General features: G+C 36.0%; 47 non-coding genes across 47 annotated transcripts; all 47 read right to left on the bottom strand.

Annotated features, from left to right (window-relative positions):
• Positions 1-353: 353 nt before the first annotated feature.
• On the bottom strand, positions 354-439 carry TRNAR-UCU (transfer RNA arginine (anticodon UCU)). The gene is given in 2 exon segments: positions 354-389; positions 403-439. It is a non-coding gene; the product is annotated as a tRNA-Arg (tRNA).
• A 399-nt stretch (positions 440-838) lies between these two features.
• TRNAR-UCU (transfer RNA arginine (anticodon UCU)) lies at positions 839-924 on the bottom strand. The gene is given in 2 exon segments: positions 839-874; positions 888-924. It is a non-coding gene; the product is annotated as a tRNA-Arg (tRNA).
• A 397-nt stretch (positions 925-1,321) lies between these two features.
• On the bottom strand, positions 1,322-1,407 carry TRNAR-UCU (transfer RNA arginine (anticodon UCU)). Its single transcript is given in 2 exon segments — positions 1,322-1,357; positions 1,371-1,407. It is a non-coding gene; the product is annotated as a tRNA-Arg (tRNA).
• Positions 1,408-1,808: 401 nt separating this feature from the next.
• Positions 1,809-1,894, bottom strand: TRNAR-UCU (transfer RNA arginine (anticodon UCU)). The gene is given in 2 exon segments: positions 1,809-1,844; positions 1,858-1,894. It is a non-coding gene; the product is annotated as a tRNA-Arg (tRNA).
• A 399-nt stretch (positions 1,895-2,293) lies between these two features.
• On the bottom strand, positions 2,294-2,379 carry TRNAR-UCU (transfer RNA arginine (anticodon UCU)). Its single transcript is given in 2 exon segments — positions 2,294-2,329; positions 2,343-2,379. It is a non-coding gene; the product is annotated as a tRNA-Arg (tRNA).
• A 399-nt stretch (positions 2,380-2,778) lies between these two features.
• On the bottom strand, positions 2,779-2,864 carry TRNAR-UCU (transfer RNA arginine (anticodon UCU)). Its single transcript is given in 2 exon segments — positions 2,779-2,814; positions 2,828-2,864. It is a non-coding gene; the product is annotated as a tRNA-Arg (tRNA).
• Positions 2,865-3,264: 400 nt separating this feature from the next.
• TRNAR-UCU (transfer RNA arginine (anticodon UCU)) lies at positions 3,265-3,350 on the bottom strand. The gene is given in 2 exon segments: positions 3,265-3,300; positions 3,314-3,350. It is a non-coding gene; the product is annotated as a tRNA-Arg (tRNA).
• Positions 3,351-3,750: 400 nt separating this feature from the next.
• On the bottom strand, positions 3,751-3,836 carry TRNAR-UCU (transfer RNA arginine (anticodon UCU)). The gene is given in 2 exon segments: positions 3,751-3,786; positions 3,800-3,836. It is a non-coding gene; the product is annotated as a tRNA-Arg (tRNA).
• Positions 3,837-4,233: 397 nt separating this feature from the next.
• TRNAR-UCU (transfer RNA arginine (anticodon UCU)) lies at positions 4,234-4,319 on the bottom strand. Its single transcript is given in 2 exon segments — positions 4,234-4,269; positions 4,283-4,319. It is a non-coding gene; the product is annotated as a tRNA-Arg (tRNA).
• A 400-nt stretch (positions 4,320-4,719) lies between these two features.
• Positions 4,720-4,805, bottom strand: TRNAR-UCU (transfer RNA arginine (anticodon UCU)). Its single transcript is given in 2 exon segments — positions 4,720-4,755; positions 4,769-4,805. It is a non-coding gene; the product is annotated as a tRNA-Arg (tRNA).
• Positions 4,806-5,205: 400 nt separating this feature from the next.
• On the bottom strand, positions 5,206-5,291 carry TRNAR-UCU (transfer RNA arginine (anticodon UCU)). Its single transcript is given in 2 exon segments — positions 5,206-5,241; positions 5,255-5,291. It is a non-coding gene; the product is annotated as a tRNA-Arg (tRNA).
• Positions 5,292-5,688: 397 nt separating this feature from the next.
• On the bottom strand, positions 5,689-5,774 carry TRNAR-UCU (transfer RNA arginine (anticodon UCU)). The gene is given in 2 exon segments: positions 5,689-5,724; positions 5,738-5,774. It is a non-coding gene; the product is annotated as a tRNA-Arg (tRNA).
• Positions 5,775-6,174: 400 nt separating this feature from the next.
• On the bottom strand, positions 6,175-6,260 carry TRNAR-UCU (transfer RNA arginine (anticodon UCU)). Its single transcript is given in 2 exon segments — positions 6,175-6,210; positions 6,224-6,260. It is a non-coding gene; the product is annotated as a tRNA-Arg (tRNA).
• Positions 6,261-6,659: 399 nt separating this feature from the next.
• On the bottom strand, positions 6,660-6,745 carry TRNAR-UCU (transfer RNA arginine (anticodon UCU)). Its single transcript is given in 2 exon segments — positions 6,660-6,695; positions 6,709-6,745. It is a non-coding gene; the product is annotated as a tRNA-Arg (tRNA).
• Positions 6,746-7,145: 400 nt separating this feature from the next.
• TRNAR-UCU (transfer RNA arginine (anticodon UCU)) lies at positions 7,146-7,231 on the bottom strand. Its single transcript is given in 2 exon segments — positions 7,146-7,181; positions 7,195-7,231. It is a non-coding gene; the product is annotated as a tRNA-Arg (tRNA).
• A 399-nt stretch (positions 7,232-7,630) lies between these two features.
• Positions 7,631-7,716, bottom strand: TRNAR-UCU (transfer RNA arginine (anticodon UCU)). The gene is given in 2 exon segments: positions 7,631-7,666; positions 7,680-7,716. It is a non-coding gene; the product is annotated as a tRNA-Arg (tRNA).
• A 399-nt stretch (positions 7,717-8,115) lies between these two features.
• On the bottom strand, positions 8,116-8,201 carry TRNAR-UCU (transfer RNA arginine (anticodon UCU)). Its single transcript is given in 2 exon segments — positions 8,116-8,151; positions 8,165-8,201. It is a non-coding gene; the product is annotated as a tRNA-Arg (tRNA).
• Positions 8,202-8,601: 400 nt separating this feature from the next.
• Positions 8,602-8,687, bottom strand: TRNAR-UCU (transfer RNA arginine (anticodon UCU)). Its single transcript is given in 2 exon segments — positions 8,602-8,637; positions 8,651-8,687. It is a non-coding gene; the product is annotated as a tRNA-Arg (tRNA).
• A 400-nt stretch (positions 8,688-9,087) lies between these two features.
• On the bottom strand, positions 9,088-9,173 carry TRNAR-UCU (transfer RNA arginine (anticodon UCU)). The gene is given in 2 exon segments: positions 9,088-9,123; positions 9,137-9,173. It is a non-coding gene; the product is annotated as a tRNA-Arg (tRNA).
• A 399-nt stretch (positions 9,174-9,572) lies between these two features.
• Positions 9,573-9,658, bottom strand: TRNAR-UCU (transfer RNA arginine (anticodon UCU)). The gene is given in 2 exon segments: positions 9,573-9,608; positions 9,622-9,658. It is a non-coding gene; the product is annotated as a tRNA-Arg (tRNA).
• A 400-nt stretch (positions 9,659-10,058) lies between these two features.
• On the bottom strand, positions 10,059-10,144 carry TRNAR-UCU (transfer RNA arginine (anticodon UCU)). Its single transcript is given in 2 exon segments — positions 10,059-10,094; positions 10,108-10,144. It is a non-coding gene; the product is annotated as a tRNA-Arg (tRNA).
• A 400-nt stretch (positions 10,145-10,544) lies between these two features.
• TRNAR-UCU (transfer RNA arginine (anticodon UCU)) lies at positions 10,545-10,630 on the bottom strand. The gene is given in 2 exon segments: positions 10,545-10,580; positions 10,594-10,630. It is a non-coding gene; the product is annotated as a tRNA-Arg (tRNA).
• A 380-nt stretch (positions 10,631-11,010) lies between these two features.
• On the bottom strand, positions 11,011-11,096 carry TRNAR-UCU (transfer RNA arginine (anticodon UCU)). The gene is given in 2 exon segments: positions 11,011-11,046; positions 11,060-11,096. It is a non-coding gene; the product is annotated as a tRNA-Arg (tRNA).
• A 400-nt stretch (positions 11,097-11,496) lies between these two features.
• Positions 11,497-11,582, bottom strand: TRNAR-UCU (transfer RNA arginine (anticodon UCU)). The gene is given in 2 exon segments: positions 11,497-11,532; positions 11,546-11,582. It is a non-coding gene; the product is annotated as a tRNA-Arg (tRNA).
• Positions 11,583-11,982: 400 nt separating this feature from the next.
• On the bottom strand, positions 11,983-12,068 carry TRNAR-UCU (transfer RNA arginine (anticodon UCU)). Its single transcript is given in 2 exon segments — positions 11,983-12,018; positions 12,032-12,068. It is a non-coding gene; the product is annotated as a tRNA-Arg (tRNA).
• A 400-nt stretch (positions 12,069-12,468) lies between these two features.
• On the bottom strand, positions 12,469-12,554 carry TRNAR-UCU (transfer RNA arginine (anticodon UCU)). The gene is given in 2 exon segments: positions 12,469-12,504; positions 12,518-12,554. It is a non-coding gene; the product is annotated as a tRNA-Arg (tRNA).
• Positions 12,555-12,935: 381 nt separating this feature from the next.
• TRNAR-UCU (transfer RNA arginine (anticodon UCU)) lies at positions 12,936-13,021 on the bottom strand. The gene is given in 2 exon segments: positions 12,936-12,971; positions 12,985-13,021. It is a non-coding gene; the product is annotated as a tRNA-Arg (tRNA).
• Positions 13,022-13,421: 400 nt separating this feature from the next.
• Positions 13,422-13,507, bottom strand: TRNAR-UCU (transfer RNA arginine (anticodon UCU)). Its single transcript is given in 2 exon segments — positions 13,422-13,457; positions 13,471-13,507. It is a non-coding gene; the product is annotated as a tRNA-Arg (tRNA).
• A 399-nt stretch (positions 13,508-13,906) lies between these two features.
• On the bottom strand, positions 13,907-13,992 carry TRNAR-UCU (transfer RNA arginine (anticodon UCU)). The gene is given in 2 exon segments: positions 13,907-13,942; positions 13,956-13,992. It is a non-coding gene; the product is annotated as a tRNA-Arg (tRNA).
• A 400-nt stretch (positions 13,993-14,392) lies between these two features.
• TRNAR-UCU (transfer RNA arginine (anticodon UCU)) lies at positions 14,393-14,478 on the bottom strand. Its single transcript is given in 2 exon segments — positions 14,393-14,428; positions 14,442-14,478. It is a non-coding gene; the product is annotated as a tRNA-Arg (tRNA).
• Positions 14,479-15,363: 885 nt separating this feature from the next.
• On the bottom strand, positions 15,364-15,449 carry TRNAR-UCU (transfer RNA arginine (anticodon UCU)). The gene is given in 2 exon segments: positions 15,364-15,399; positions 15,413-15,449. It is a non-coding gene; the product is annotated as a tRNA-Arg (tRNA).
• Positions 15,450-15,849: 400 nt separating this feature from the next.
• On the bottom strand, positions 15,850-15,935 carry TRNAR-UCU (transfer RNA arginine (anticodon UCU)). The gene is given in 2 exon segments: positions 15,850-15,885; positions 15,899-15,935. It is a non-coding gene; the product is annotated as a tRNA-Arg (tRNA).
• A 399-nt stretch (positions 15,936-16,334) lies between these two features.
• Positions 16,335-16,420, bottom strand: TRNAR-UCU (transfer RNA arginine (anticodon UCU)). Its single transcript is given in 2 exon segments — positions 16,335-16,370; positions 16,384-16,420. It is a non-coding gene; the product is annotated as a tRNA-Arg (tRNA).
• An 884-nt stretch (positions 16,421-17,304) lies between these two features.
• TRNAR-UCU (transfer RNA arginine (anticodon UCU)) lies at positions 17,305-17,390 on the bottom strand. Its single transcript is given in 2 exon segments — positions 17,305-17,340; positions 17,354-17,390. It is a non-coding gene; the product is annotated as a tRNA-Arg (tRNA).
• A 400-nt stretch (positions 17,391-17,790) lies between these two features.
• TRNAR-UCU (transfer RNA arginine (anticodon UCU)) lies at positions 17,791-17,876 on the bottom strand. Its single transcript is given in 2 exon segments — positions 17,791-17,826; positions 17,840-17,876. It is a non-coding gene; the product is annotated as a tRNA-Arg (tRNA).
• A 399-nt stretch (positions 17,877-18,275) lies between these two features.
• Positions 18,276-18,361, bottom strand: TRNAR-UCU (transfer RNA arginine (anticodon UCU)). The gene is given in 2 exon segments: positions 18,276-18,311; positions 18,325-18,361. It is a non-coding gene; the product is annotated as a tRNA-Arg (tRNA).
• A 400-nt stretch (positions 18,362-18,761) lies between these two features.
• Positions 18,762-18,847, bottom strand: TRNAR-UCU (transfer RNA arginine (anticodon UCU)). The gene is given in 2 exon segments: positions 18,762-18,797; positions 18,811-18,847. It is a non-coding gene; the product is annotated as a tRNA-Arg (tRNA).
• Positions 18,848-19,246: 399 nt separating this feature from the next.
• Positions 19,247-19,332, bottom strand: TRNAR-UCU (transfer RNA arginine (anticodon UCU)). Its single transcript is given in 2 exon segments — positions 19,247-19,282; positions 19,296-19,332. It is a non-coding gene; the product is annotated as a tRNA-Arg (tRNA).
• Positions 19,333-19,731: 399 nt separating this feature from the next.
• Positions 19,732-19,817, bottom strand: TRNAR-UCU (transfer RNA arginine (anticodon UCU)). Its single transcript is given in 2 exon segments — positions 19,732-19,767; positions 19,781-19,817. It is a non-coding gene; the product is annotated as a tRNA-Arg (tRNA).
• A 400-nt stretch (positions 19,818-20,217) lies between these two features.
• On the bottom strand, positions 20,218-20,303 carry TRNAR-UCU (transfer RNA arginine (anticodon UCU)). Its single transcript is given in 2 exon segments — positions 20,218-20,253; positions 20,267-20,303. It is a non-coding gene; the product is annotated as a tRNA-Arg (tRNA).
• A 400-nt stretch (positions 20,304-20,703) lies between these two features.
• TRNAR-UCU (transfer RNA arginine (anticodon UCU)) lies at positions 20,704-20,789 on the bottom strand. Its single transcript is given in 2 exon segments — positions 20,704-20,739; positions 20,753-20,789. It is a non-coding gene; the product is annotated as a tRNA-Arg (tRNA).
• Positions 20,790-21,169: 380 nt separating this feature from the next.
• On the bottom strand, positions 21,170-21,255 carry TRNAR-UCU (transfer RNA arginine (anticodon UCU)). Its single transcript is given in 2 exon segments — positions 21,170-21,205; positions 21,219-21,255. It is a non-coding gene; the product is annotated as a tRNA-Arg (tRNA).
• A 400-nt stretch (positions 21,256-21,655) lies between these two features.
• On the bottom strand, positions 21,656-21,741 carry TRNAR-UCU (transfer RNA arginine (anticodon UCU)). The gene is given in 2 exon segments: positions 21,656-21,691; positions 21,705-21,741. It is a non-coding gene; the product is annotated as a tRNA-Arg (tRNA).
• A 400-nt stretch (positions 21,742-22,141) lies between these two features.
• On the bottom strand, positions 22,142-22,227 carry TRNAR-UCU (transfer RNA arginine (anticodon UCU)). Its single transcript is given in 2 exon segments — positions 22,142-22,177; positions 22,191-22,227. It is a non-coding gene; the product is annotated as a tRNA-Arg (tRNA).
• Positions 22,228-22,607: 380 nt separating this feature from the next.
• Positions 22,608-22,693, bottom strand: TRNAR-UCU (transfer RNA arginine (anticodon UCU)). Its single transcript is given in 2 exon segments — positions 22,608-22,643; positions 22,657-22,693. It is a non-coding gene; the product is annotated as a tRNA-Arg (tRNA).
• A 400-nt stretch (positions 22,694-23,093) lies between these two features.
• Positions 23,094-23,179, bottom strand: TRNAR-UCU (transfer RNA arginine (anticodon UCU)). The gene is given in 2 exon segments: positions 23,094-23,129; positions 23,143-23,179. It is a non-coding gene; the product is annotated as a tRNA-Arg (tRNA).
• A 400-nt stretch (positions 23,180-23,579) lies between these two features.
• TRNAR-UCU (transfer RNA arginine (anticodon UCU)) lies at positions 23,580-23,665 on the bottom strand. Its single transcript is given in 2 exon segments — positions 23,580-23,615; positions 23,629-23,665. It is a non-coding gene; the product is annotated as a tRNA-Arg (tRNA).
• Between the last annotated feature and the right edge of the window lie 255 nt (positions 23,666-23,920).

The following is a 23,920-nucleotide window of genomic DNA, read 5'->3' as shown; positions in this document are numbered from 1 at the left end:
ATGTGTCTTGCTTTTTTAAGTTAAGGAATACTAAAAAAATCATCATTGGGTCTATCTTTTAGACATACTCAAAAATAGCTCAACTTTAAATTGTTCTTGACACTTCGTGGTTTCTATATATTGATAACAGATAGACATGAACAGAGCATTTTCAAAATTGGATGCAAAAATCGTTGTCTTAAGAGTCCACAAAAAAAGGGGGTTCCAATAACTTACACTAACAAATTAGGGGCCAGAAATGTTTTTATTAAAGACCACTCTAAGCCCTTAACCATAAAGCCTGTTACTGTGCAGTATTTCCTTTTGCCTCATTCTAACATCTGAAAAGTAATTACATGTTACCCAAAAACACATGACTCTGGTGGGACTCAAACCCACAACCTTTGAATTGCTATATAGCTCTAGAAGTCCAATGCGCTATCCATTGCGCCACAGAGCCTATATCATCCCACATGCTAGTAAAAAATGTGCCCAGCTAAAGTCTTAATGTGTCTTGCTTTTCTAAGTTAAGGAATACTAAAAAAATCATCATTGGGTCTATCTTTTAGACATACTCAAAAATAGCTCAACTTTAAATTGTTCTTGACACTTCGTGGTTTCTATATATTGATAACAGATAGACATGAACAGAGCATTTTCAAAATTGGATGCAAAAATCATTGTCTTAAGAGTCCACAAAAAAGGTGGTTCCAATAACTTACACTAAAAAATTAGGGGCCAGAAATGTTTTTATTAAAGACCACTCTAAGCCCTTAACCATAAAGCCTGTTACTGTGCATTATTCCTTTTTGCCTCATTCTAACATCTGAAAAGTAATTACATGTTACCTAAAAACACACGACTCTGATGGGACTCGAACCCACAACCTTTGAATTGCTATATAGCTCTAGAAGTCCAATGTGCTATCCATTGCGCCACAGAGCCTATATCATCCCACATGCTAGTAAAAAATGTGCCCAGCTAAAGTCTTAATGTGTTGCTTTTTTAAGTTAAGGAATACAAAAAAATCATCATTGGGGCTATCCTTTAGAGAGACTCAAAAATAGCTCAGCTTTAAATTGTTCTTGACACTTCGTGGTTTCTATATATTGATAACAGATAGACATGAACAGAGCATTTTCAAAATTGGATGCAAAAATCGTTGTCTTAAGAGTCCACAAAAAAAGGTGGTTCCAATAACTTACACTAACAAATTAGGGGCCAGAAATGTTTTTATTAAAGACCACTCTAAGCCCTTAACCATAAAGCCTGTTACTGTGCAGTATTTCCTTTTGCCTCATTCTAACATCTGAAAAGTAATTACATGTTACCCAAAAACACACGACTCTGGTGGGACTCGAACCCACAACCTTTGAATTGCTATATAGCTCTAGAAGTCCAATGCGCTATCCATTGCGCCACAGAGCCTATATCATCCCACATGCTAGTAAAAAATGTGCCCAGCTAAAGTCTTAATGTGTCTTGCCTTTTTAAGTTAAGGAATACTAAAAAAATCATCATTGGGGCTATCCTTTAGAGATACTCAAAAATAGCTCAGCTTTAAATTGTTCTTGACACTTCGTGGTTTCTATATATTGATAACAGATAGACATGAACAGAGCATTTTCAAAATTGGATGCAAAAATCGTTGTCTTAAGAGTCCACAAAAAAAGGTGGTTCCAATAACTTACACTAACAAATTAGGGGCCAGAAATGTTTTTTATTAAAGACCACTCTAAGCCCTTAACCATAAAGCCTGTTACTGTGCAGTATTTCCTTTTGCCTCATTCTAACATCTGAAAAGTAATTACATGTTACCCAAAAACACATGACTCTGGTGGGACTCGAACCCACAACCTTTGAATTGCTATATAGCTCTAGAAGTCCAATGTGCTGTCCATTGCGCCACAGAGCCTATATCATCCCACATGCTAGTAAAAAATGTGCCCAGCTAAAGTCTTAATGTGTCTTGCTTTTTTAAGTTAAGGAATACTAAAAAAATCATCATTGGGTCTATCTTTTAGACATACTCAAAAATAGCTCAACTTTAAATTGTTCTTGACACTTCGTGGTTTCTATATATTGATAACAGATAGACATGAACAGAGCATTTTCAAAATTGGATGCAAAAATCATTGTCTTAAGAGTCCACAAAAAAGGTGGTTCCAATAACTTACACTAAAAAATTAGGGGCCAGAAATGTTTTTATTAAAGACCACTCTAAGCCCTTAACCATAAAGCCTGTTACTGTGCATTATTCCTTTTTGCCTCATTCTATTATCTGAAAAGTAATTACATGTTACCCAAAAACACACGACTCTGGTGGGACTCGAACCCACAACCTTTGAATTGCTATATAGCTCTAGAAGTCCAATGCGCTATCCATTGCGCCACAGAGCCTATATCATCCCACATGCTAGGAAAAAATGTGCCCAGCTAAAGTCTTAATGTGTCTTGCTTTTTTAAGTTAAGGAATACAAAAAAAATCATCATTGGGGCTATCCTTTAGAGATACTCAAAAATAGCTCAGCTTTAAATTGTTCTTGACACTTCGTGGTTTCTATATATTGATAACAGATAGACATGAACAGAGCATTTTCAAAATTGGATGCAAAAATCGTTGTCTTAAGAGTCCACAAAAAAGGTGGTTCCAATAACTTACACTAACAAATTAGGGGCCAGAAATGTTTTTATTAAAGACCACTCTAAGCCTTTAACCATAAAGCCTGTTACTGTGCAGTATTTCCTTTTGCCTCATTCTAACATCTGAAAAGTAATTACATGTTACCCAAAAACACACGACTCTGGTGGGACTCGAACCCACAACCTTTGAATTGCTATATAGCTCTAGAAGTCCAATGCGCTATCCACTGCGCCACAGAGACTATATCATCCCACATGCTAGTAAAAAATGTGCCCAGCTAAAGTCTTAATGTGTCTTGCCTTTTTAAGTTAAGGAATACTAAAAAAATCATCATTGGGGCTATCCTTTAGAGATACTCAAAAATAGCTCAGCTTTAAATTGTTCTTGACACTTCGTGGTTTCTATATATTGATAACAGATAGACATGAACAGAGCATTTTCAAAATTGGATGCAAAAATCGTTGTCTTAAGAGTCCACAAAAAAAGGTGGTTCCAATAACTTACACTAACAAATTAGGGGCCAGAAATGTTTTTATTAAAGACCACTCTAAGCCCTTAACCATAAAGCCTGTTACTGTGCAGTAATTCCTTTTGCCTCATTCTAACATCTGAAAAGTAATTACATGTTACCCAAAAACACACGACTCTGGTGGGACTCGAACCCACAACCTTTGAATTGCTATATAGCTCTAGAAGTCCAATGTGCTATCCATTGCGCCACAGAGCCTATATCATCCCACATGCTAGTAAAAAATGTGCCCAGCTAAAGTCTTAATGTGTCTTGCTCTTTTAAGTTAAGGAATACAAAAAAAATCATCATTGGGGCTATCCTTTAGAGATACTCAAAAATAGCTCAGCTTTAAATTGTTCTTGACACTTCGTGGTTTCTATATATTGATAACAGATAGACATGAACAGAGCATTTTCAAAATTGGATGCAAAAATCGTTGTCTTAAGAGTCCACAAAAAAAGGTGGTTCCAATAACTTACACTAACAAATTAGGGGCCAGAAATGTTTTTATTAAAGACCACTCTAAGCCCTTAACCATAAAGCCTGTTACTGTGCAGTAATTCCTTTTGCCTCATTCTAACATCTGAAAAGTAATTACATGTTACCCAAAAACACACGACTCTGGTGGGACTCGAACCCACAACCTTTGAATTGCTATATAGCTCTAGAAGTCCAATGTGCTATCCATTGCGCCACAGAGCCTATATCATCCCACATGCTAGTAAAAAATGTGCCCAGCTAAAGTCTTAATGTGTTGCTTTTTTAAGTTAAGGAATACAAAAAAATCATCATTGGGGCTATCCTTTAGAGATACTCAAAAATAGCTCAGCTTTAAATTGTTCTTGACACTTCGTGGTTTCTATATATTGATAACAGATAGACATGAACAGAGCATTTTCAAAATTGGATGCAAAAATCGTTGTCTTAAGAGTCCACAAAAAAAGGTGGTTCCAATAACTTACACTAACAAATTAGGGGCCAGAAATGTTTTTATTAAAGACCACTCTAAGCCATTAACCATAAAGCCTGTTACTGTGCAGTATTTCCTTTTGCCTCATTCTAACATCTGAAAAGTAATTACATGTTACCCAAAAACACACGACTCTGGTGGGACTCGAACCCACAACCTTTGAATTGCTATATAGCTCTAGAAGTCCAATGCGCTATCCATTGCGCCACAGAGCCTATATCATCCCACATGCTAGTAAAAAATGTGTCCAGCTAAAGTCTTAATGTGTCTTGCCTTTTTAAGTTAAGGAATACTAAAAAAATCATCATTGGGGCTATCCTTTAGAGATACTCAAAAATAGCTCAGCTTTAAATTGTTCTTGACACTTCGTGGTTTCTATATATTGATAACAGATAGACATGAACAGAGCATTTTCAAAATTGGATGCAAAAATCGTTGTCTTAAGAGTCCACAAAAAAAGGTGGTTCCAATAACTTACACTAACAAATTAGGGGCCAGAAATGTTTTTATTATAGACCACTCTAAGCCCTTAACCATAAAGCTTGTTACTGTGCAGTATTTCCTTTTGCCTCATTCTAACATCTGAAAAGTAATTACATGTTACCCAAAAACACACGACTCTGGTGGGACTCGAACCCACAACCTTTGAATTGCTATATAGCTCTAGAAGTCCAATGCGCTATCCATTGCGCCACAGAGCCTATATCATCCCACATGCTAGTAAAAAATGTGCCCAGCTAAAGTCTTAATGTGTCTTGCTTTTTTAAGTTAAGGAATACTAAAAAAATCATCATTGGGTCTATCTTTTAGACATACTCAAAAATAGCTCAACTTTAAATTGTTCTTGACACTTCGTGGTTTCTATATATTGATAACAGATAGACATGAACAGAGCATTTTCAAAATTGGATGTAAAAATCGTTGTCTTAAGAGTCCACAAAAAAAGGTGGTTCCAATAACTTACACTAACAAAGTAGGGGCCAGAAATGTTTTTATTAAAGACCACTCTAAGCCCTTAACCATAAAGCCTGTTACTGTGCAGTATTTCCTTTTGCCTCATTCTAACATCTGAAAAGTAATTACATGTTACCCAAAAACACACGACTCTGGTGGGACTCGAACCCACAACCTTTGAATTGCTATATAGCTCTAGAAGTCCAATGTGCTATCCATTGCGCCACAGAGCCTATATCATCCCACATGCTAGTAAAAAATGTGCCCAGCTAAAGTCTTAATGTGTTGCTTTTTTAAGTTAAGGAATACAAAAAAATCATCATTGGGGCTATCCTTTAGAGATACTCAAAAATAGCTCAGCTTTAAATTGTTCTTGACACTTCGTGGTTTCTATATATTGATAACAGATAGACATGAACAGAGCATTTTCAAAATTGGATGCAAAAATCGTTGTCTTAAGAGTCCACAAAAAAAGGTGGTTCCAATAACTTACACTAACAAATTAGGGGCCAGAAATGTTTTTATTAAAGACCACTCTAAGCCATTAACCATAAAGCCTGTTACTGTGCAGTATTTCCTTTTGCCTCATTCTAACATCTGAAAAGTAATTACATGTTACCCAAAAACACACGACTCTGGTGGGACTCGAACCCACAACCTTTGAATTGCTATATAGCTCTAGAAGTCCAATGCGCTATCCATTGCGCCACAGAGCCTATATCATCCCACATGCTAGTAAAAAATGTGTCCAGCTAAAGTCTTAATGTGTCTTGCCTTTTTAAGTTAAGGAATACTAAAAAAATCATCATTGGGGCTATCCTTTAGAGATACTCAAAAATAGCTCAGCTTTAAATTGTTCTTGACACTTCGTGGTTTCTATATATTGATAACAGATAGACATGAACAGAGCATTTTCAAAATTGGATGCAAAAATCGTTGTCTTAAGAGTCCACAAAAAAAGGTGGTTCCAATAACTTACACTAACAAATTAGGGGCCAGAAATGTTTTTATTATAGACCACTCTAAGCCCTTAACCATAAAGCTTGTTACTGTGCAGTATTTCCTTTTGCCTCATTCTAACATCTGAAAAGTAATTACATGTTACCCAAAAACACACGACTCTGGTGGGACTCGAACCCACAACCTTTGAATTGCTATATAGCTCTAGAAGTCCAATGCGCTATCCATTGCGCCACAGAGCCTATATCATCCCACATGCTAGTAAAAAATGTGCCCAGCTAAAGTCTTAATGTGTCTTGCTTTTTTAAGTTAAGGAATACTAAAAAAATCATCATTGGGTCTATCTTTTAGACATACTCAAAAATAGCTCAACTTTAAATTGTTCTTGACACTTCGTGGTTTCTATATATTGATAACAGATAGACATGAACAGAGCATTTTCAAAATTGGATGCAAAAATCGTTGTCTTAAGAGTCCACAAAAAAGGTGGTTCCAATAACTTACTCTAAAAAATTAGGGGCCAGAAATGTTTTTATTAAAGACCACTCTAAGCCCTTAACCATAAAGCCTGTTACTGTGCAGTATTTCCTTTTGCCTCATTCTAACATCTGAAAAGTAATTACATGTTACCCAAAAACACACTACTCTGGTGGGACTCGAACCCACAACCTTTGAATTGCTATATAGCTCTAGAAGTCCAATGCGCTATCCATTGCGCCACAGAGCCTATATCATCCCACATGCTAGTAAAAAATGTGCCCAGCTAAAGTCTTAATGTGTCTTGCTTTTTTAAGTTAAGGAATACTAAAAAAATCATCATTGGGGCTATCCTTTAGAGATACTCAAAAATAGCTCAGCTTTAAATTGTTCTTGACACTTCGTGGTTTCTATATATTGATAACAGATAGACATGAACAGAGCATTTTCAAAATTGGATGTAAAAATCGTTGTCTTAAGAGTCCACAAAAAAAGGTGGTTCCAATAACTTACACTAACAAATTAGGGGCCAGAAATGTTTTTATTAAAGACCACTCTAAGCCCTTAACCATAAAGCCTGTTACTGTGCAGTATTTCCTTTTGCCTCATTCTAACATCTGAAAAGTAATTACATGTTACCCAAAAACACACGACTCTGGTGGGACTCGAACCCACAACCTTTGAATTGCTATATAGCTCTAGAAGTCCAATGCACTATCCATTGCGCCACAGAGCCTATATCATCCCACATGCTAGTAAAAAATGTGCCCAGCTAAAGTCTTAATGTGTCTTGCTTTTTTAAGTTAAGGAATACTAAAAAAATCATCATTGGGTCTATCTTTTAGACATACTCAAAAATAGCTCAACTTTAAATTGTTCTTGACACTTCGTGGTTTCTATATATTGATAACAGATAGACATGAACAGAGCATTTTCAAAATTGGATGCAAAAATTATTGTCTTAAGAGTCCACAAAAAAGGTGGTTCCAATAACTTACACTAAAAAATTAGGGGCCAGAAATGTTTTTATTAAAGACCACTCTAAGCCCTTAACCATAAAGCCTGTTACTGTGCATTATTCCTTTTTGCCTCATTCTAACATCTGAAAAGTAATTACATGTTACCCAAAAACACACGACTCTGGTGGGACTCGAACCCACAACCTTTGAATTGCTATATAGCTCTAGAAGTCCAATGTGCTATCCATTGCGCCACAGAGCCTATATCATCCCACATGCTAGTAAAAAATGTGCCCAGCTAAAGTCTTAATGTGTCTTGCTTTTTTAAGTTAAGGAATACAAAAAAAATCATCATTGGGGCTATCCTTTAGAGATACTCAAAAATAGCTCAGCTTTAAATTGTTCTTGACACTTCGTGGTTTCTATATATTGATAACAGATAGACATGAACAGAGCATTTTCAAAATTGGATGCAAAAATCGTTGTCTTAAGAGTCCACAAAAAAGGTGGTTCCAATAACTTACACTAACAAATTAGGGGCCAGAAATGTTTTTATTAAAGACCACTCTAAGCCCTTAACCATAAAGCCTGTTACTGTGCAGTATTTCCTTTTGCCTCATTCTAACATCTGAAAAGTAATTACATGTTACCCAAAAACACACGACTCTGGTGGGACTCGAACCCACAACCTTTGAACTGCTATATAGCTCTAGAAGTCCAATGCGCTATCCATTGCGCCACAGAGCCTATATCATCCCACATGCTAGTAAAAAATGTGCCCAGCTAAAGTCTTAATGTGTCTTGCTTTTTTAAGTTAAGGAATACTAAAAAAATCATCATTGGGGCTATCCTTTAGAGATACTCAAAAATAGCTCAGCTTTAAATTGTTCTTGACACTTCGTGGTTTCTATATATTGATAACAGATAGACATGAACAGAGCATTTTCAAAATTGGATGTAAAAATCGTTGTCTTAAGAGTCCACAAAAAAAGGTGGTTCCAATAACTTACACTAACAAATTAGGGGCCAGAAATGTTTTTATTAAAGACCACTCTAAGCCCTTAACCATAAAGCCTGTTACTGTGCAGTATTTCCTTTTGCCTCATTCTAACATCTGAAAAGTAATTACATGTTACCCAAAAACACACGACTCTGGTGGGACTCGAACCCACAACCTTTGAATTGCTATATAGCTCTAGAAGTCCAATGCGCTATCCATTGCGCCACAGAGCCTATATCATCCCACATGCTAGTAAAAAATGTGCCCAGCTAAAGTCTTAATGTGTCTTGCTTTTTTAAGTTAAGGAATACTAAAAAAATCATCATTGGGTCTATCTTTTAGACATACTCAAAAATAGCTCAACTTTAAATTGTTCTTGACACTTCGTGGTTTCTATATATTGATAACAGATAGACATGAACAGAGCATTTTCAAAATTGGATGTAAAAATCGTTGTCTTAAGAGTCCACAAAAAAAGGTGGTTCCAATAACTTACACTAACAAAGTAGGGGCCAGAAATGTTTTTATTAAAGACCACTCTAAGCCCTTAACCATAAAGCCTGTTACTGTGCAGTATTTCCTTTTGCCTCATTCTAACATCTGAAAAGTAATTACATGTTACCCAAAAACACACGACTCTGGTGGGACTCGAACCCACAACCTTTGAATTGCTATATAGCTCTAGAAGTCCAATGCGCTATCCATTGCGCCACAGAGCCTATATCATCCCACATGCTAGTAAAAAATGTGCCCAGCTAAAGTCTTAATGTGTCTTGCTTTTTTAAGTTAAGGAATACTAAAAAAATCATCATTGGGTCTATCTTTTAGACATACTCAAAAATAGCTCAACTTTAAATTGTTCTTGACACTTCGTGGTTTCTATATATTGATAACAGATAGACATGAACAGAGCATTTTCAAAATTGGATGCAAAAATCGTTGTCTTAAGAGTCCACAAAAAAGGTGGTTCCAATAACTTACTCTAAAAAATTAGGGGCCAGAAATGTTTTTATTAAAGACCACTCTAAGCCCTTAACCATAAAGCCTGTTACTGTGCAGTATTTCCTTTTGCCTCATTCTAACATCTGAAAAGTAATTACATGTTACCCAAAAACACACTACTCTGGTGGGACTCGAACCCACAACCTTTGAATTGCTATATAGCTCTAGAAGTCCAATGCGCTATCCATTGCGCCACAGAGCCTATATCATCCCACATGCTAGTAAAAAATGTGCCCAGCTAAAGTCTTAATGTGTCTTGCTTTTTTAAGTTAAGGAATACTAAAAAAATCATCATTGGGGCTATCCTTTAGAGATACTCAAAAATAGCTCAGCTTTAAATTGTTCTTGACACTTCGTGGTTTCTATATATTGATAACAGATAGACATGAACAGAGCATTTTCAAAATTGGATGCAAAAATCGTTGTCTTAAGAGTCCACAAAAAAAGGTGGTTCCAATAACTTACACTAACAAATTAGGGGCCAGAAATGTTTTTATTAAAGACCACTCTAAGCCCTTAACCATAAAGCCTGTTACTGTGCAGTATTTCCTTTTGCCTCATTCTAACATCTGAAAAGTAATTACATGTTACCCAAAAACACATGACTCTGGTGGGACTCGAACCCACAACCTTTGAATTGCTATATAGCTCTAGAAGTCCAATGCGCTATCCATTGCGCCACAGAGCCTATATCATCCCACATGCTAGTAAAAAATGTGCCCAGCTAAAGTCTTAATGTGTCTTGCTTTTTTAAGTTAAGGAATACTAAAAAAATCATCATTGGGTCTATCTTTTAGACATACTCAAAAATAGCTCAACTTTAAATTGTTCTTGACACTTCGTGGTTTCTATATATTGATAACAGATAGACATGAACAGAGCATTTTCAAAATTGGATGTAAAAATCGTTGTCTTAAGAGTCCACAAAAAAAGGTGGTTCCAATAACTTACACTAACAAATTAGGGGCCAGAAATGTTTTTATTAAAGACCACTCTAAGCCCTTAACCATAAAGCCTGTTACTGTGCAGTATTTCCTTTTGCCTCATTCTAACATCTGAAAAGTAATTACATGTTACCCAAAAACACACGACTCTGGTGGGACTCGAACCCACAACCTTTGCATTGCTATATAGCTCTAGAAGTCCAATGTGCTATCCATTGCGCCACAGAGCCTATATCATCCCACATGCTAGTAAAAAATGTGCCCAGCTAAAGTCTTAATGTGTCTTGCTTTTTTAAGTTAAGGAATACTAAAAAAATCATCATTGGGTCTATCTTTTAGACATACTCAAAAATAGCTCAACTTTAAATTGTTCTTGACACTTCGTGGTTTCTATATGAACAGAGCATTTTCAAAATTGGATGCAAAAATCGTTGTCTTAAGAGTCCACAAAAAAGGTGGTTCCAATAACTTACACTAAAAAATTAGGGGCCAGAAATGTTTTTATTAAAGACCACTCTAAGCCCTTAACCATAAAGCCTGTTACTGTGCAGTATTTCCTTTTGCCTCATTCTAACATCTGAAAAGTAATTACATGTTACCCAAAAACACACAACTCTGGTGGGACTCGAACCCACAACCTTTGAATTGCTATATAGCTCTAGAAGTCCAATGCGCTATCCATTGCGCCACAGAGCCTATATCATCCCACATGCTAGTAAAAAATGTGCCCAGCTAAAGTCTTAATGTGTCTTGCTTTTTTAAGTTAAGGAATACTAAAAAAATCATCATTGGGGCTATCCTTTAGAGATACTCAAAAATAGCTCAGCTTTAAATTGTTCTTGACACTTCGTGGTTTCTATATATTGATAACAGATAGACATGAACAGAGCATTTTCAATTTTGGATGCAAAAATCGTTGTCTTAAGAGTCCACAAAAAAAGGTGGTTCCAATAACTTACACTAACAAATTAGGGGCCAGAAATGTTTTTATTAAAGACCACTCTAAGCCCTTAACCATAAAGCCTGTTACTGTGCAGTATTTCCTTTTGCCTCATTCTAACATCTGAAAAGTAATTACATGTTACCCAAAAACATACTACTCTGGTGGGACTCGAACCCACAACCTTTGAATTGCTATATAGCTCTAGAAGTCCAATGCGCTATCCATTGCGCCACAGAGCCTATATCATCCCACATGCTAGTAAAAAATGTGCCCAGCTAAAGTCTTAATGTGTCTTGCTTTTTTAAGTTAAGGAATACTAAAAAAATCATCATTGGGGCTATCCTTTAGAGATACTCAAAAATAGCTCAGCTTTAAATTGTTCTTGACACTTCGTGGTTTCTATATATTGATAACAGATAGACATGAACAGAGCATTTTCAAAATTGGATGCAAAAATCGTTGTCTTAAGAGTCCACAAAAAAAGGTGGTTCCAATAACTTACACTAACAAATTAGGGGCCAGAAATGTTTTTATTAAAGACCACTCTAAGCCCTTAACCATAAAGCCTGTTACTGTGCAGTATTTCCTTTTGCCTCATTCTAACATCTGAAAAGTAATTACATGTTACCCAAAAACACATGACTCTGGTGGGACTCGAACCCACAACCTTTGAATTGCTATATAGCTCTAGAAGTCCAATGCGCTATCCATTGCGCCACAGAGCCTATATCATCCCACATGCTAGTAAAAAATGTGCCCAGCTAAAGTCTTAATGTGTCTTGCTTTTTTAAGTTAAGGAATACTAAAAAAATCATCATTGGGTCTATCTTTTAGACATACTCAAAAATAGCTCAACTTTAAATTGTTCTTGACACTTCGTGGTTTCTATATATTGATAACAGATAGACATGAACAGAGCATTTTCAAAATTGGATGTAAAAATCGTTGTCTTAAGAGTCCACAAAAAAAGGTGGTTCCAATAACTTACACTAACAAATTAGGGGCCAGAAATGTTTTTATTAAAGACCACTCTAAGCCCTTAACCATAAAGCCTGTTACTGTGCAGTATTTCCTTTTGCCTCATTCTAACATCTGAAAAGTAATTACATGTTACCCAAAAACACACGACTCTGGTGGGACTCGAACCCACAACCTTTGCATTGCTATATAGCTCTAGAAGTCCAATGTGCTATCCATTGCGCCACAGAGCCTATATCATCCCACATGCTAGTAAAAAATGTGCCCAGCTAAAGTCTTAATGTGTCTTGCTTTTTTAAGTTAAGGAATACTAAAAAAATCATCATTGGGTCTATCTTTTAGACATACTCAAAAATAGCTCAACTTTAAATTGTTCTTGACACTTCGTGGTTTCTATATGAACAGAGCATTTTCAAAATTGGATGCAAAAATCGTTGTCTTAAGAGTCCACAAAAAAAGGTGGTTCCAATAACTTACACTAACAAATTAGGGGCCAGAAATGTTTTTATTATAGACCACTCTAAGCCCTTAACCATAAAGCTTGTTACTGTGCAGTATTTCCTTTTGCCTCATTCTAACATCTGAAAAGTAATTACATGTTACCCAAAAACACACGACTCTGGTGGGACTCGAACCCACAACCTTTGAATTGCTATATAGCTCTAGAAGTCCAATGCGCTATCCATTGCGCCACAGAGCCTATATCATCCCACATGCTAGTAAAAAATGTGCCCAGCTAAAGTCTTAATGTGTCTTGCTTTTTTAAGTTAAGGAATACTAAAAAAATCATCATTGGGTCTATCTTTTAGACATACTCAAAAATAGCTCAACTTTAAATTGTTCTTGACACTTCGTGGTTTCTATATATTGATAACAGATAGACATGAACAGAGCATTTTCAAAATTGGATGTAAAAATCGTTGTCTTAAGAGTCCACAAAAAAAGGTGGTTCCAATAACTTACACTAACAAAGTAGGGGCCAGAAATGTTTTTATTAAAGACCACTCTAAGCCCTTAACCATAAAGCCTGTTACTGTGCAGTATTTCCTTTTGCCTCATTCTAACATCTGAAAAGTAATTACATGTTACCCAAAAACACACGACTCTGGTGGGACTCGAACCCACAACCTTTGAATTGCTATATAGCTCTAGAAGTCCAATGCGCTATCCATTGCGCCACAGAGCCTATATCATCCCACATGCTAGTAAAAAATGTGCCCAGCTAAAGTCTTAATGTGTCTTGCTTTTTTAAGTTAAGGAATACTAAAAAAATCATCATTGGGTCTATCTTTTAGACATACTCAAAAATAGCTCAACTTTAAATTGTTCTTGACACTTCGTGGTTTCTATATATTGATAACAGATAGACATGAACAGAGCATTTTCAAAATTGGATGCAAAAATCGTTGTCTTAAGAGTCCACAAAAAAGGTGGTTCCAATAACTTACTCTAAAAAATTAGGGGCCAGAAATGTTTTTATTAAAGACCACTCTAAGCCCTTAACCATAAAGCCTGTTACTGTGCAGTATTTCCTTTTGCCTCATTCTAACATCTGAAAAGTAATTACATGTTACCCAAAAACACACTACTCTGGTGGGACTCGAACCCACAACCTTTGAATTGATATATAGCTCTAGAAGTCCAATGCGCTATCCATTGCGCCACAGAGCCTATATCATCCCACATGCTAGTAAAAAATGTGCCCAGCTAAAGTCTTAATGTGTCTTGCTTTTTTAAGTTAAGGAATACTAAAAAAATCATCATTGGGGCTATCCTTTAGAGATACTCAAAAATAGCTCAGCTTTAAATTGTTCTTGACACTTCGTGGTTTCTATATATTGATAACAGATAGACATGAACAGAGCATTTTCAAAATTGGATGTAAAAATCGTTGTCTTAAGAGTCCACAAAAAAAGGTGGTTCCAATAACTTACACTAACAAATTAGGGGCCAGAAATGTTTTTATTAAAGACCACTCTAAGCCCTTAACCATAAAGCCTGTTACTGTGCAGTATTTCCTTTTGCCTCATTCTAACATCTGAAAAGTAATTACATGTTACCCAAAAACACACGACTCTGGTGGGACTCGAACCCACAACCTTTGAATTGCTATATAGCTCTAGAAGTCCAATGCACTATCCATTGCGCCACAGAGCCTATATCATCCCACATGCTAGTAAAAAATGTGCCCAGCTAAAGTCTTAATGTGTCTTGCTTTTTTAAGTTAAGGAATACTAAAAAAATCATCATTGGGTCTATCTTTTAGACATACTCAAAAATAGCTCAACTTTAAATTGTTCTTGACACTTCGTGGTTTCTATATATTGATAACAGATAGACATGAACAGAGCATTTTCAAAATTGGATGCAAAAATTATTGTCTTAAGAGTCCACAAAAAAGGTGGTTCCAATAACTTACACTAAAAAATTAGGGGCCAGAAATGTTTTTATTAAAGACCACTCTAAGCCCTTAACCATAAAGCCTGTTACTGTGCATTATTCCTTTTTGCCTCATTCTAACATCTGAAAAGTAATTACATGTTACCCAAAAACACACGACTCTTTTGGGACTCGAACCCACAACCTTTGAATTGCTATATAGCTCTAGAAGTCCAATGCGCTATCCATTGCGCCACAGAGCCTATATCATCCCACATGCTAGTAAAAAATGTGCCCAGCTAAAGTCTTAATGTGTCTTGCTTTTTTAAGTTAAGGAATACTAAAAAAATCATCATTGGGGCTATCCTTTAGAGATACTCAAAAATAGCTCAGCTTTAAATTGTTCTTGACACTTCGTGGTTTCTATATATTGATAACAGATAGACATGAACAGAGCATTTTCAAAATTGGATGTAAAAATCGTTGTCTTAAGAGTCCACAAAAAAAGGTGGTTCCAATAACTTACACTAACAAATTAGGGGCCAGAAATGTTTTTATTAAAGACCACTCTAAGCCCTTAACCATAAAGCCTGTTACTGTGCAGTATTTCCTTTTGCCTCATTCTAACATCTGAAAAGTAATTACATGTTACCCAAAAACATACGACTCTGGTGGGACTCGAACCCACAACCTTTGAATTGCTATATAGCTCTAGAAGTCCAATGCGCTGTCCATTGCGCCACAGAGCCTATATCATCCCACATGCTAGTAAAAAATGTGCCCAGCTAAAGTCTTAATGTGTCTTGCTTTTTTAAGTTAAGGAATACTAAAAAAATCATCATTGGGTCTATCTTTTAGACATACTCAAAAATAGCTCAACTTTAAATTGTTCTTGACACTTCGTGGTTTCTATATATTGATAACAGATAGACATGAACAGAGCATTTTCAAAATTGGATGTAAAAATCGTTGTCTTAAGAGTCCACAAAAAAAGGTGGTTCCAATAACTTACACTAACAAAGTAGGGGCCAGAAATGTTTTTATTAAAGACCACTCTAAGCCCTTAACCATAAAGCCTGTTACTGTGCAGTATTTCCTTTTGCCTCATTCTAACATCTGAAAAGTAATTACATGTTACCCAAAAACACACGACTCTGGTGGGACTCGAACCCACAACCTTTGAATTGCTATATAGCTCTAGAAGTCCAATGCGCTATCCATTGCGCCACAGAGCCTATATCATCCCACATGCTAGTAAAAAATGTGCCCAGCTAAAGTCTTAATGTGTCTTGCTTTTTTAAGTTAAGGAATACTAAAAAAATCATCATTGGGTCTATCTTTTAGACATACTCAAAAATAGCTCAACTTTAAATTGTTCTTGACACTTCGTGGTTTCTATATATTGATAACAGATAGACATGAACAGAGCATTTTCAAAATTGGATGCAAAAATCGTTGTCTTAAGAGTCCACAAAAAAGGTGGTTCCAATAACTTACTCTAAAAAATTAGGGGCCAGAAATGTTTTTATTAAAGACCACTCTAAGCCCTTAACCATAAAGCCTGTTACTGTGCAGTATTTCCTTTTGCCTCATTCTAACATCTGAAAAGTAATTACATGTTACCCAAAAACACACTACTCTGGTGGGACTCGAACCCACAACCTTTGAATTGCTATATAGCTCTAGAAGTCCAATGCGCTATCCATTGCGCCACAGAGCCTATATCATCCCACATGCTAGTAAAAAATGTGCCCAGCTAAAGTCTTAATGTGTCTTGCTTTTTTAAGTTAAGGAATACTAAAAAAATCATCATTGGGGCTATCCTTTAGAGATACTCAAAAATAGCTCAGCTTTAAATTGTTCTTGACACTTCGTGGTTTCTATATATTGATAACAGATAGACATGAACAGAGCATTTTCAAAATTGGATGCAAAAATTATTGTCTTAAGAGTCCACAAAAAAGGTGGTTCCAATAACTTACACTAAAAAATTAGGGGCCAGAAATGTTTTTATTAAAGACCACTCTAAGCCCTTAACCATAAAGCCTGTTACTGTGCATTATTCCTTTTTGCCTCATTCTAACATCTGAAAAGTAATTACATGTTACCCAAAAACACACGACTCTTTTGGGACTCGAACCCACAACCTTTGAATTGCTATATAACTCTAGAAGTCCAATGCGCTATCCATTGCGCCACAGAGCCTATATCATCCCACATGCTAGTAAAAAATGTGCCCAGCTAAAGTCTTAATGTGTCTTGCTTTTTTAAGTTAAGGAATACTAAAAAAATCATCATTGGGGCTATCCTTTAGAGATACTCAAAAATAGCTCAGCTTTAAATTGTTCTTGACACTTCGTGGTTTCTATATATTGATAACAGATAGACATGAACAGAGCATTTTCAAAATTGGATGTAAAAATCGTTGTCTTAAGAGTCCACAAAAAAAGGTGGTTCCAATAACTTACACTAACAAATTAGGGGCCAGAAATGTTTTATTAAAGACCACTCTAAGCCCTTAACCATAAAGCCTGTTACTGTGCAGTATTTCCTTTTGCCTCATTCTAACATCTGAAAAGTAATTACATGTTACCCAAAAACATACGACTCTGGTGGGACTCGAACCCACAACCTTTGAATTGCTATATAGCTCTAGAAGTCCAATGCGCTGTCCATTGCGCCACAGAGCCTATATCATCCCACATGCTAGTAAAAAATGTGCCCAGCTAAAGTCTTAATGTGTCTTGCTTTTTTAAGTTAAGGAATACTAAAAAAATCATCATTGGGTCTATCTTTTAGACATACTCAAAAATAGCTCAACTTTAAATTGTTCTTGACACTTCGTGGTTTCTATATATTGATAACAGATAGACATGAACAGAGCATTTTCAAAATTGGATGTAAAAATCGTTGTCTTAAGAGTCCACAAAAAAAGGTGGTTCCAATAACTTACACTAACAAAGTAGGGGCCAGAAATGTTTTTATTAAAGACCACTCTAAGCCCTTAACCATAAAGCCTGTTACTGTGCAGTATTTCCTTTTGCCTCATTCTAACATCTGAAAAGTAATTACATGTTACCCAAAAACACACGACTCTGGTGGGACTCGAACCCACAACCTTTGAATTGCTATATAGCTCTAGAAGTCCAATGCGCTATCCATTGCGCCACAGAGCCTATATCATCCCACATGCTAGTAAAAAATGTGCCCAGCTAAAGTCTTAATGTGTCTTGCTTTTTTAAGTTAAGGAATACTAAAAAAATCATCATTGGGTCTATCTTTTAGACATACTCAAAAATAGCTCAACTTTAAATTGTTCTTGACACTTCGTGGTTTCTATATATTGATAACAGATAGACATGAACAGAGCATTTTCAAAATTGGATGCAAAAATCGTTGTCTTAAGAGTCCACAAAAAAGGTGGTTCCAATAACTTACTCTAAAAAATTAGGGGCCAGAAATGTTTTTATTAAAGACCACTCTAAGCCCTTAACCATAAAGCCTGTTACTGTGCAGTATTTCCTTTTGCCTCATTCTAACATCTGAAAAGTAATTACATGTTACCCAAAAACACACTACTCTGGTGGGACTCGAACCCACAACCTTTGAATTGCTATATAGCTCTAGAAGTCCAATGCGCTATCCATTGCGCCACAGAGCCTATATCATCCCACATGCTAGTAAAAAATGTGCCCAGCTAAAGTCTTAATGTGTCTTGCTTTTTTAAGTTAAGGAATACTAAAAAAATCATCATTGGGGCTATCCTTTAGAGATACTCAAAAATAGCTCAGCTTTAAATTGTTCTTGACACTTCGTGGTTTCTATATATTGATAACAGATAGACATGAACAGAGCATTTTCAAAATTGGATGTAAAAATCGTTGTCTTAAGAGTCCACAAAAAAAGGTGGTTCCAATAACTTACACTAACAAATTAGGGGCCAGAAATGTTTTTATTAAAGACCACTCTAAGCCCTTAACCATAAAGCCTGTTACTGTGCAGTATTTCCTTTTGCCTCATTCTAACATCTGAAAAGTAATTACATGTTACCCAAAAACACACGACTCTGGTGGGACTCGAACCCACAACCTTTGAATTGCTATATAGCTCTAGAAGTCCAATGCACTATCCATTGCGCCACAGAGCCTATATCATCCCACATGCTAGTAAAAAATGTGCCCAGCTAAAGTCTTAATGTGTCTTGCTTTTTTAAGTTAAGGAATACTAAAAAAATCATCATTGGGTCTATCTTTTAGACATACTCAAAAATAGCTCAACTTTAAATTGTTCTTGACACTTCGTGGTTTCTATATATTGATAACAGATAGACATGAACAGAGCATTTTCAAAATTGGATGCAAAAATTATTGTCTTAAGAGTCCACAAAAAAGGTGGTTCCAATAACTTACACTAAAAAATTAGGGGCCAGAAATGTTTTTATTAAAGACCACTCTAAGCCCTTAACCATAAAGCCTGTTACTGTGCATTATTCCTTTTTGCCTCATTCTAACATCTGAAAAGTAATTACATGTTACCCAAAAACACACGACTCTGGTGGGACTCGAACCCACAACCTTTGAATTGCTATATAGCTCTAGAAGTCCAATGTGCTATCCATTGCGCCACAGAGCCTATATCATCCCACATGCTAGTAAAAAATGTGCCCAGCTAAAGTCTTAATGTGTCTTGCTTTTTTAAGTTAAGGAATACAAAAAAAATCATCATTGGGGCTATCCTTTAGAGATACTCAAAAATAGCTCAGCTTTAAATTGTTCTTGACACTTCGTGGTTTCTATATATTGATAACAGATAGACATGAACAGAGCATTTTCAAAATTGGATGCAAAAATCGTTGTCTTAAGAGTCCACAAAAAAGGTGGTTCCAATAACTTACACTAACAAATTAGGGGCCAGAAATGTTTTTATTAAAGACCACTCTAAGCCCTTAACCATAAAGCCTGTTACTGTGCAGTATTTCCTTTTGCCTCATTCTAACATCTGAAAAGTAATTACATGTTACCCAAAAACACACGACTCTGGTGGGACTCGAACCCACAACCTTTGAACTGCTATATAGCTCTAGAAGTCCAATGCGCTATCCATTGCGCCACAGAGCCTATATCATCCCACATGCTAGTAAAAAATGTGCCCAGCTAAAGTCTTAATGTGTCTTGCTTTTTTAAGTTAAGGAATACTAAAAAAATCATCATTGGGGCTATCCTTTAGAGATACTCAAAAATAGCTCAGCTTTAAATTGTTCTTGACACTTCGTGGTTTCTATATATTGATAACAGATAGACATGAACAGAGCATTTTCAAAATTGGATGTAAAAATCGTTGTCTTAAGAGTCCACAAAAAAAGGTGGTTCCAATAACTTACACTAACAAATTAGGGGCCAGAAATGTTTTTATTAAAGACCACTCTAAGCCCTTAACCATAAAGCCTGTTACTGTGCAGTATTTCCTTTTGCCTCATTCTAACATCTGAAAAGTAATTACATGTTACCCAAAAACACACGACTCTGGTGGGACTCGAACCCACAACCTTTGAATTGCTATATAGCTCTAGAAGTCCAATGCGCTATCCATTGCGCCACAGAGCCTATATCATCCCACATGCTAGTAAAAAATGTGCCCAGCTAAAGTCTTAATGTGTCTTGCTTTTTTAAGTTAAGGAATACTAAAAAAATCATCATTGGGTCTATCTTTTAGACATACTCAAAAATAGCTCAACTTTAAATTGTTCTTGACACTTCGTGGTTTCTATATATTGATAACAGATAGACATGAACAGAGCATTTTCAAAATTGGATGTAAAAATCGTTGTCTTAAGAGTCCACAAAAAAAGGTGGTTCCAATAACTTACACTAACAAAGTAGGGGCCAGAAATGTTTTTATTAAAGACCACTCTAAGCCCTTAACCATAAAGCTTGTTACTGTGCAGTATTTCCTTTTGCCTCATTCTAACATCTGAAAAGTAATTACATGTTACCCAAAAACACACGACTCTGGTGGGACTCGAACCCACAACCTTTGCATTGCTATATAGCTCTAGAAGTCCAATGTGCTATCCATTGCGCCACAGAGCCTATATCATCCCACATGCTAGTAAAAAATGTGCCCAGCTAAAGTCTTAATGTGTCTTGCTTTTTTAAGTTAAGGAATACTAAAAAAATCATCATTGGGTCTATCTTTTAGACATACTCAAAAATAGCTCAACTTTAAATTGTTCTTGACACTTCGTGGTTTCTATATGAACAGAGCATTTTCAAAATTGGATGCAAAAATCGTTGTCTTAAGAGTCCACAAAAAAGGTGGTTCCAATAACTTACACTAAAAAATTAGGGGCCAGAAATGTTTTTATTAAAGACCACTCTAAGCCCTTAACCATAAAGCCTGTTACTGTGCAGTATTTCCTTTTGCCTCATTCTAACATCTGAAAAGTAATTACATGTTACCCAAAAACACACGACTCTGGTGGGACTCGAACCCACAACCTTTGAATTGCTATATAGCTCTAGAAGTCCAATGCGCTATCCATTGCGCCACAGAGCCTATATCATCCCACATGCTAGTAAAAAATGTGCCCAGCTAAAGTCTTAATGTGTCTTGCTTTTTTAAGTTAAGGAATACTAAAAAAATCATCATTGGGGCTATCCTTTAGAGATACTCAAAAATAGCTCAGCTTTAAATTGTTCTTGACACTTCGTGGTTTCTATATATTGATAACAGATAGACATGAACAGAGCATTTTCAATTTTGGATGCAAAAATCGTTGTCTTAAGAGTCCACAAAAAAAGGTGGTTCCAATAACTTACACTAACAAATTAGGGGCCAGAAATGTTTTTATTAAAGACCACTCTAAGCCCTTAACCATAAAGCCTGTTACTGTGCAGTATTTCCTTTTGCCTCATTCTAACATCTGAAAAGTAATTACATGTTACCCAAAAACACACTACTCTGGTGGGACTCGAACCCACAACCTTTGAATTGCTATATAGCTCTAGAAGTCCAATGCGCTATCCATTGCGCCACAGAGCCTATATCATCCCTCATGCTAGTAAAAAATGTGCCCAGCTAAAGTCTTAATGTGTCTTGCTTTTTTAAGTTAAGGAATACTAAAAAAATCATCATTGGGTCTATCTTTTAGACATACTCAAAAATAGCTCAACTTTAAATTGTTCTTGACACTTCGTGGTTTCTATATATTGATAACAGATAGACATGAACAGAGCATTTTCAAAATTGGATGTAAAAATCGTTGTCTTAAGAGTCCACAAAAAAAGGTGGTTCCAATAACTTACACTAACAAATTAGGGGCCAGAAATGTTTTTATTAAAGACCACTCTAAGCCCTTAACCATAAAGCCTGTTACTGTGCAGTATTTCCTTTTGCCTCATTCTAACATCTGAAAAGTAATTACATGTTACCCAAAAACACACGACTCTGGTGGGACTCGAACCCACAACCTTTGCATTGCTATATAGCTCTAGAAGTCCAATGTGCTATCCATTGCGCCACAGAGCCTATATCATCCCACATGCTAGTAAAAAATGTGCCCAGCTAAAGTCTTAATGTGTCTTGCTTTTTTAAGTTAAGGAATACTAAAAAAATCATCATTGGGTCTATCTTTTAGACATACTCAAAAATAGCTCAACTTTAAATTGTTCTTGACACTTCGTGGTTTCTATATGAACAGAGCATTTTCAAAATTGGATGCAAAAATCGTTGTCTTAAGAGTCCACAAAAAAGGTGGTTCCAATAACTTACACTAAAAAATTAGGGGCCAGAAATGTTTTTATTAAAGACCACTCTAAGCCCTTAACCATAAAGCCTGTTACTGTGCAGTATTTCCTTTTGCCTCATTCTAACATCTGAAAAGTAATTACATGTTACCCAAAAACACATGACTCTGGTGGGACTCGAACCCACAACCTTTGAATTGCTATATAGCTCTAGAAGTCCAATGCGCTATCCATTGCGCCACAGAGCCTATATCATCCCACATGCTAGTAAAAAATGTGCCCAGCTAAAGTCTTAATGTGTCTTGCTTTTTTAAGTTAAGGAATACTAAAAAAATCATCATTGGGGCTATCCTTTAGAGATACTCAAAAATAGCTCAGCTTTAAATTGTTCTTGACACTTCGTGGTTTCTATATATTGATAACAGATAGACATGAACAGAGCATTTTCAATTTTGGATGCAAAAATCGTTGTCTTAAGAGTCCACAAAAAAAGGTGGTTCCAATAACTTACACTAACAAATTAGGGGCCAGAAATGTTTTTATTAAAGACCACTCTAAGCCCTTAACCATAAAGCCTGTTACTGTGCAGTATTTCCTTTTGCCTCATTCTAACATCTGAAAAGTAATTACATGTTACCCAAAAACACATGACTCTGGTGGGACTCGAACCCACAACCTTTGAATTGCTATATAGCTCTAGAAGTCCAATGCGCTATCCATTGCGCCACAGAGCCTATATCATCCCACATGCTAGTAAAAAATGTGCCCAGCTAAAGTCTTAATGTGTCTTGCTTTTTTAAGTTAAGGAATACTAAAAAAATCATCATTGGGTCTATCTTTTAGACATACTCAAAAATAGCTCAACTTTAAATTGTTCTTGACACTTCGTGGTTTCTATATATTGATAACAGATAGACATGAACAGAGCATTTTCAAAATTGGATGTAAAAATCGTTGTCTTAAGAGTCCACAAAAAAAGGTGGTTCCAATAACTTACACTAACAAATTAGGGGCCAGAAATGTTTTTATTAAAGACCACTCTAAGCCCTTAACCATAAAGCCTGTTACTGTGCAGTATTTCCTTTTGCCTCATTCTAACATCTGAAAAGTAATTACATGTTACCCAAAAACACACGACTCTGGTGGGACTCGAACCCACAACCTTTGAATTGCTATATAGCTCTAGAAGTCCAATGCGCTATCCATTGCGCCACAGAGCCTATATCATCCCACATGCTAGTAAAAAATGTGCCCAGCTAAAGTCTTAATGTGTCTTGCTTTTTTAAGTTAAGGAATACTAAAAAAATCATCATTGGGGCTATCCTTTAGAGATACTCAAAAATAGCTCAGCTTTAAATTGTTCTTGACACTTCGTGGTTTCTATATATTGATAACAGATAGACATGAACAGAGCATTTTCAAAATTGGATGTAAAAATCGTTGTCTTAAGAGTCCACAAAAAAAGGTGGTTCCAA

The sequence above is a fragment of the Rhinoderma darwinii genome, chromosome 4 (genome assembly GCF_050947455.1).
Source record: "Rhinoderma darwinii isolate aRhiDar2 chromosome 4, aRhiDar2.hap1, whole genome shotgun sequence".
Lineage (NCBI taxonomy): Eukaryota > Metazoa > Chordata > Amphibia > Anura > Rhinodermatidae > Rhinoderma > Rhinoderma darwinii.
This window is presented reverse-complemented; position numbering and strand designations above follow the sequence as displayed.